Source organism: Panthera onca, chromosome B2 (genome assembly GCF_046562875.1).
Source record: "Panthera onca isolate mPanOnc1 chromosome B2, mPanOnc1 haplotype 2, whole genome shotgun sequence".
Classification (NCBI taxonomy): domain Eukaryota; kingdom Metazoa; phylum Chordata; class Mammalia; order Carnivora; family Felidae; genus Panthera; species Panthera onca.
Window position 1 is genome coordinate 44321577 of NC_138343.1, and position 8500 is coordinate 44330076.

General features: G+C 47.3%; 1 protein-coding gene across 3 annotated transcripts in view; it reads right to left on the reverse strand.

Annotated features, from left to right (window-relative positions):
* The window catches only part of PLA2G7 (phospholipase A2 group VII), a 39650-nt gene extending 31595 nt beyond the window's left edge, over positions 1 to 8055 (reverse strand). The window contains exon 1 of one of the 3 annotated variants that reach the window (XM_060615661.2): positions 7930 to 8055. The gene's annotated coding sequence lies outside the window, so the exon portion shown is untranslated. Of the gene's footprint in view, positions 1 to 7624; positions 7739 to 7929 lie in introns of those variants that run through there. The other 2 variants (XM_060615662.2, XM_060615663.2) reach the window with 2 other exon arrangements.
* Positions 8056 to 8500: the final 445 nt, after the last annotated feature.

Consider the following 8500-nt stretch of genomic DNA (forward strand, 5'->3'; position numbering starts at 1 on the left):
TCGGGATTGTGAGTTTGAGCCCCACACCGGGTGTAGATTACTAATAAATAACTAAGTAAGTAAATAAATAAAATTAAATTAAATAAAATAAAATAAAATAAAATAAAATAAAATTAAATTAAATTAAATTAAATTAAAAAAGAAAGATGCTGAGCACTTTCTAGAAACTGTGTCTCAGGGCATTCTTTCTGGTATTCCCAGGAAGCATCTACCTACACAGCCAGATGAATGGGTAGCATGTGCCTCTAAGAACTCTTGTGATTCTTCAGTGGGAAAGCAAATATGCTGTAATGGGAATTTCGGTATTATCTCCTTTGAAAGACTAGATGTTAGACAAGTACAAATTAACCATCTGGCCTGTGGGGCGTTTCCAGTACAGCTGGTATGGCTTTGCTAGACATATTTAATCAGCTGGGAATAGTTAATCTCGAAATACTTCATCTCTTTGACTTCCCAGTTTATCTTTAAGAGAATACGACGGCGTTTGGGATCTGAAAAAATAAATAAATAAAAGTGGAACAGGCGGGAAGAAGAGGAAGTCAGTGTGATGAGATGTGAGAAGAACTTAACCCACAACTGGTGGCTTTGAAGATGGAGGAAGGGAGTCATGAGACAAGGAATACGGGCAGCGTCTAGAGTCTGGAAAAGGTAAGGAGACGAATTCTCCCCTAGAGCCTCCAGGAAGGAATGAAACCCTAAAGACACCTTGAGGTTAGCCCAGGGAAGTCGTGTTAGACTTCCGACCGATGGAACATTAAGGTAATAAAGTTGGGTTGCTTTAAACCAATAAATTTGTGATAAATCATTACAGCAGCAATAGAAAACTCACAGAGCACATAAAGCTACAGAATGAAAGCAGAGAACAAATATAGGCTGATTCACTTTCAACCAAAGTTAAAAAATAAAAAGTGCTTTAAATATCTCAAAATTGACCCAATATCAGACTGAATGATTGAAGAAGATAAAATCTGCTTTGGATCTTTTACAATAGGATGAAGGCAGGAGACTGTCAATTTTCCAGCCCTGATTTCTAAGCAATCTAGTACTTTTTTTTTTTTATGTTTATTTATTTTTGAGAGAGAGAGAGAGACACACACACAGCACCAGTGCGGGAGGGGCAGAGAGAGAGAGAGAGAGAGAGAGACAGAATCCGTACTAGACTCCAGGCTCTGAGCTATCAGCACAGAGCCTGACACAGGGCTCAAACTTAAGGACTGCAAGATCATGACCTGAGCCGGAATGAGATACTCCACACTCACAGCGTGGAGCCTGCTAGGAATTCTCTCCCTCCCTCCCTCTCTCTGCCCCTCCCCCACTCACTCTCTCCAAATAAATAATAAATAAACTTTTGAAAAATATAGGGGGAGGGGCGCCTGGGTGGCTCAGTCAGTTAAGCGTCCAACTTTGGCTCAGGTCATGATCTCAATGCCCATGGGTTCAAGCCCCACTTTGGGCATTGTGCTGACAGCTCTGAGCCTGGAGCCTGCTTCAGATTCTGTCTCTCTCTCTCTCTCTCTCTCTCTCTCTGCCCCTCCCCCACTCATGCTCGGTCTCTCCCCATCTCTTAAAAATGAATAAACATTAAAAAAAAATTTTTTTTTTAATATATAGGGGGTGCCTGAATGGCGTAGTCAGTTAAGCATCTGACTTCAGCTCAGGTCATGATCTCATGGTTCATGGGTTGGAGCCTGTGTTGGGGTTGAACCATATATATATATGGTCCAAAAGGTCAGTAATGCTGTGGTTGAGAACCCTGGTCTAAAGGCAGACTGGAGAAACTATATCCTTATTTAATAAGGAAGATATTTCTTTCATTCTGAAACCGGCTAGAGGAAGGTGGATGCCTCATCAACACAAGGAAGAACTTTTTAATGATCAGGTTGTTTGTGACGTATACCTTACAGTGTGGAGAGAGTCCTCTGTCATGAGAAGGGTTCAAGCATTGCTAACTGGCCCTCTGCCAGGGACACTGGAAAAGGGATCGATGCATTGTTCTGGCTGGACTCCGAGGTTCCATCTTTTTCTAAGATATAGGACTCCTTTTAAAAGCATCCATCAGCAAAAGGGCATCTGGGTGGCTCAGTCGGTTAAGCATCTGACGTCAGCTCAGGTCATGATCTTGGGGTTTGTCAGCTCGAGCCCTGCGTCGGGCTCTGTGTTGACAGCTCAGAGCCTGGAGCCTGCTTCAGATCCTGTGTCCCCTCTCTCTGTGGCCCTCCCCTGCTCACACTCTATCTCTCAAAAATAAATAAACATTAGAAAAATGTTTAAAAAAACTTAAAAATAATAAAAATAAAAATAAAAGCGACAGTAAAAAGTTCTTGCCTCAGACTTGCTAGTACTGAAACTCAAAAAGAAAAAACATAGTACCTAATCCATTAATATCATTTTTGCTCTGCCGTTTTAGCTAAGGGAATCAACACTTCATCTGGACATTGTCTCAAATGAATGCAGGACTCTCAAGGGACTTCTGCAAAGTCTCTAAAGCCTCTTATCTTGGGCACAGCAGACACAACTCTTGTGTAATCATTTCACAACCCAAGAAAAACGATAGATTCCAAAAAGCAAGATAAGAAGCAGTTCCCTATTGTGCGAGTAATTTAATAAAACACACGCTCATAAGCGTAAGCACTGAACAGCTGCAAACAAAACGCGATGACCTGATTCTACTCACACGTTGAAAATGTGCACTCACCTGCATCTGGTTTCCAAACGTTTGGTGCCCTACATGGCTTCCAGGCCACAAATATTAACAGTTACCTAAGGTCGCTGGACAGTTTGCGGCCGCGCTGGAAGCATATCGGTATATTCCACACCGGTTAGACCCCACCTCACTGAACTGGTCAGGTTTTGAGGACTTCAACAAATGACAGTCTATGCAGCAGGACGATCGCTGAACAATAACCAGACTGATAAGGGAACAAGGCAACAAATCAAAAGAAGAGCTGTTCAAGGCACCAGGGATGTTTACTCTGGGGGAGACACAGATGGCACATGGCCGCCACAGTTCCATGGAAAGAGGACATGTTTGTTGTATATACTCCCAGACTGGAGAACTCTGTATCAGCAGCCTTTCAACAGTTACCATGTTCAATCAGAGGAGCAATGTAAATGCAGGTCTGGGGACTCCTAGCAAAGACACTGAAAAGGGGACTCTTGCATTGGCTAGAGGTAGAAATGGGATGCACAGGCTGGGCTAGGTAACCCTAAACCTGAGGTTTAAGATCAGAAGTCTGCAAGGGCCAGCCAGGTAACTCAGATGAGCTAAACGGGACGTGCGTGAAAGAAAAAAACAGTGGTGGGGACAGGGGCAAACAAGACCAGCTGAAAAGGAACACCACCACCCTGTTCCAGTTGATTGCTGTTATGTAAGGTTGATAGCTCCATGGTACTAGATTTTCTTCTTTCCAAGAAAAGCTGGGAAACCATATTTGTATGTACAATCTACTGACTCTATTGATTTTTAAAGGATAGCGGCTAATTCAACATTTCAAAACATTACGGACGTCAAAGAGAATAATTACTCGTCTCTAGGAGAAACTATAATCTCTCCCTCAAAGATGCCCCCATTACTCCCAACCCCAAGGGGAGTTACAGATCCCACAATTATTGTTATATTTTGTCTGCAGTTTGAATCACCAGACTGGCCACTTCAAGCTAAAATCAGATGCCCCAGCCAATAAATAATTCATGGAGTCTGGGGCGCCTGGGTGGCTCAGTCGGTTGAGTGTCCGACTTCGGCTCAGGTCATGATCTCCCGGTTTGTGAGTTCAAGCCCCACGTCCGGCTCTGTGCTGACAGCTCGGAGCCTGGAGCCTGCTTCCGATTCTGTGTCTCCCTCTCTCTCTGCCCCTCTCCTGCTCGTGCTCTGTCTCTCTCTCTCAAAAATAAATAGACATTAAAAAAATAATTAATGGGGTCTGGCAAATGAAGATAAATGACAGCCCATTCCCAGAGCAGAATCCCCCACTGCACACAGTGTAAATGAGGAAGGACTTCTATTTCCTTGTAAACAGATACATCTCCTCTTAGTATGTTGCATGTCAAAATGAGGCAGGAAAGAGAAATAGGGTTGCCTCATTGTGGCAGTTAGTTGTCCCGTCCCTGAGACGGTCATCCCTACCCCAGTTGGTAAACAACTTTGAAACTCCTCCCTGGCCCTCTAATATTTAGTCAGTGATCAATCAGGGAAAGTTCAAGAGTCCCCTCTGAGAGAGAATGCTTCACTAAGGGAAGCAACTCTTATTCAACTCTGGGTCACAGCCCTCTCCAGAAATTCTGCGGCCACGAATAGACTTTCAATTATCAACAGACCTTTGCACTCAGATCTCTGCATACAGCCCTATCCAGGACAAAAGGAAATCTGCTAACTTCCTTGTGAACTGTTTTCAGATTCAAATACTCTGTTTTGAACTTTACCCGATCACATTCGACTACTCACAGTAAGTCAGTTATTACACCAGCATCCTTTTACTCCACTCTGAGATGGCGCGTTTAATTGGTAACTCTTAGTGGAGATATTCCAATCTTCTGCGCAGATCAAAGTATTTTTTATGTGCAATACACATAATTTATTGTAACGGATAAAGTAAGTGAAAAGAATGAAATCTATGGTAAACTTTTTGAAAACGAAGCACAGAAAATTCCAAGTAACGCGGCATTAGCAAATAATGCCGGTAATGAAGTCTTACCTCACCCTTAAGAGCATAATCAATCGCTAGCTTATTTATTTTTACAAGCTAAGTGGACCAGACGTAGCAATGGCATCCCCACCAAGTAGAAGGGAAGTTTGAGACAAAAACATTAAGGAACTTCCTACTCTGCTTCCCCAAACAGCTTCTGCCCACCTACGGCTACCATCATCTTGCAGGTCACCATAAAAAGCCTGGGGCTAGTCTCCTTCTTGCCCTTCTTTCCCTGCAACCCATTCTTCACAAGGCACCGAGAGTAACTTCTGAGGAAACGTTAAGTCTATTATGGCACTCCCCTGCTTTTGGTTTACCACTGCCCTTGAAGTCCAGACAGTGTACCGGAGCCCAAGAGGCTCTGCATGACCTGGCCCCTGGCCCTCACCCTGACTCTCTTCCCTCACCCTGTTCCAACCTTCGCTCTCTTCCCTCACCCTGTTCCAGCCACGCTGCCCTCCGACTATGTCTGGAACACACTGAGCTCTCGTGGTCAGAGCTGTGTGATTGCGGTTCCTTCACCAGAACAATCTGTCGATGTTCTGGGAGCTCATCTCAAGGCCATCTCTCAGAAAAATCACTGCTTAAAACCCAATCTAAGAAGCTGGGCCTCTCCCATCATCTCTGTCTCTGTCTCTCTCTCTCTGTCTTCCTTCCTCCTTCTTTCTCTCTTTCTCTCACACACACACTCATCACAGTACTCTACCACAGCACTCTGTTGCCTTTGCTTTGAAACACCTAGTGGTATCTGAATTTACCTTGCTCATCCCTCGATTCTAGAAGGTGAACTCCTTAAGAACAGAGATCACATCTGTCTTATTCACTGCTCTATACTCAGTGCCAGGCACACAGTAGGTGCTCAATAAATATTTCTTGACGTCAATGAAGGAATGCACAAACTTGTATGAGGAATCAACTAGCCCATTGAATCCAATCAGTATTGATTCTTACAGCTGATTTTTTTTCTTTCTCAACTAAGTTTCTTTTTTAAAAAAACGACAAGCCCATATATATCAGACTGTTTCGATTAGTGTGTTATGAGTCATACCTGTAAAATGGAGCAAAGTGACAGTGAAGGTACATAATAAGTGCCTGGCTTCATAGAGAGAGGCGGTAAGACTCTGCTGCCCGTCCCTTCAAAACACAAAGGTTCCTCAGAATTCTGGTACAATGCAGTTTTAGAACCAGACATTCCCCTTCAAATGCCCTTCACTCAATACTTTCTCTTCAATGCTTCACTTTAATGTAAATTTCTCAATACCTCCAGAGGTCAGTCTAGCCAATAACCATGGATCTTGGGGGGAAAAAAAAGGTTCATCAACCTTCAGATGAATCAAAGTATAAATAACCTGATGATCACCTTCCTTTCCAGGAAATAATCCGTTTTCTGGGGTGTCACTGAAAGGAATACAGATTCCTAAGCTCCGGTGACATTCCCAAGGGTTCCACTCGTGTTGCTCAGGTACCTAGTCAGCACTTGTCTCAATGCTCTACCAGGAGACTCTCAAACAGTATGGTAAAACCTAACTGGGTAGGGAAGGCGTATTCCTCACTACTGAAGTTCAAAGGGCACAGACATACAATGGACAGGAAATGAGGAACCAGCTGTCCAGGGCTCTCTTTACAGGAAAGCCTTGGGGTGCTGGGCATACCCCTTCGACACCTCGGAAAGGATTCCTCAACTGTAAAATGAGTGGCTGAACCAGATTAATATCCCTCACAATTCATAGTGTCCGCCTTGAGTACAAAGGGTCCCGTTCAACAAAGAGCATCACCATGCCGTCCACGGCGGCAACCCCTGCCCGAATGTCTGGGGAAGGGAGAGAACCTACAGTGCCCACACGCAATGAGTGGACGCTGGGAAATCCAAGGAGGTAGGTTCTCACCAGCTTCTAGGGGACCACCAGAATTCCCTCCCTGAGGAGATCTGTGGGGTGCTAGCAGCTCACCAGTCCCTTGTGGTGGCCAATACTTAATGCCCTGGTCTCTTGAGTTCAAGGGGAGCCCAAGATTTGGTCCTGAGCCTTTTGGGATTGTCAACACTTTAAGGGATACGCTTTCCAGCTCCTACTCCCATACCAGTCTCCCAGCTCAGGATTCTCTCTTGGGTCGAAGGTAATTTGCACAAGTCTCATTTGTTCACACAAATCTCTCCCAAACCTGAGCTCACATGTCCTTCAAAAATGGTGAGCTCCCCTTTATGAACCCTACACACCTCTCCCTCCTCCTGCCTCATCACCTCTGCAGCAACCGCAAGAACCAAAGACCTGAATGAAAGCCTGACCTTTTCGTTCTCTGGGGCTAGAACCTTCTACCAGAAGCTCCAGAGTATGATGGGAGGAGAATGCTCTCTGCTGTGTGTGACTTTTGTGTGACTTTTTACAAGCAAGCTTCCCCTTTACTCTGGGTAGAGCCGGGGTGATGGTGTCTGAAGGGGTGGGGGGGGGGGGGCGGCGGGGGGAGGCGTGGGACCCGCGGAGCCTGTGAGCAAAGCAGAGGTAGTGCTTTTTATTACCCTAGTGGTACGGCAGCTACTCGGAACTGGGCTCTGGAAAACGCCACACTCCCCAAAGAGAAGTGTCCGTTTTGTCCCAGCACAGGAGACTTAGAGATAAGAAACCTCCCCGTGTCCCCTGATTCCCTCTGGGCACCGAATTCTTAGGTTAGGAGGGTTGCCTCCTCGGTGAGGGGGGGGGGGGGGGGAACAGGCGTGGGAGAACTGGGCTCCAATTCCGTGACCCTCCCCGCAAAGATCCCAGCGCGCTGTCGCCAGGCGGCAGGGACGGCGAGCCGACCCCTGGCAGGACGCGGCGCGGCTCCCCACCTTCCCCCCACCCTCCCGACGCCCGTGGCCGTGGCCGCTCCGGGATCGCCGGCCTCCCACGCCGGGGCCGCGAGGGTCCGGTCCGAGCCCGGCGCGCCCCGCGTTCGCTCCTCACCCGGGCGCTGCAGTGAGCTGCTCGTCTGAACCAGGAGCCCTGGACCGCTCCTCGCCGCCAGCGCTGCAGTTCCCCCGGGGCGCGCGGCGGGCGGGTGGGCTGCGCGCAGGTTTTGCCCTCGGTCCGCCCCTGTGGGGGGTGGGGAGGGACGGGGCGGAGCGTGTGGCCGCCGGCCTCCCATAGGCAGACGCGCGTGGGAAGCCAGCGCGCTCGGGCGCACCCAGCACCCTCCCCGCGGCCCAGGGGTCCCGCACCCCGCACCCGCTGGATAACGCAACACGACCCAGGGATGGACCCAAACATGCCTCGGGTGGGTGCTGTGCCGCCCAATTTCTGTTCCCAGACTCCGGCCTGATCAGATCCGCTCCCTGCTGCACTCCGCATCCAGCCAACCTTGTCTGTCCTGCTCACTTTCCAGGCACTCTGCTTCCATCTGTAATCCCAAATAGCCTGCGCCTTCCTCATTTTCCGACCCTTGTGCGTTCGACTCCGACTCAGACACACGTGGGCTGCGCTCAGGTTTGGAAAGCCTGCCACCGTGTCGGTTTCATTTCTGCGTGGAGATGCGGGGGAGGGCCATCAGAAGAGCATTTATGACGGGAAACGTAAGAAGGGCCAATCTCGTAGCTCAATTAACGCAATTATTTGGGGTTTAGCTGACATTTCCTCCGTTTCCCAATGCCTTCTCCTCAATCTGCTTTCTAATGAAAACATACTCATTTAAAACTTCATTTAGAGACTCAGGGAAAATAGTTTGAAATTCCTGCGTGGCGTTATTAAAGTTCTGTACGTTTAAAATAGTGATTTTTGGTTTTGGGTGAGGTGATGGAATGACTCTGGGCACGGTTTTGTTTTGTTTTGTTTTGTTTTTTCCCT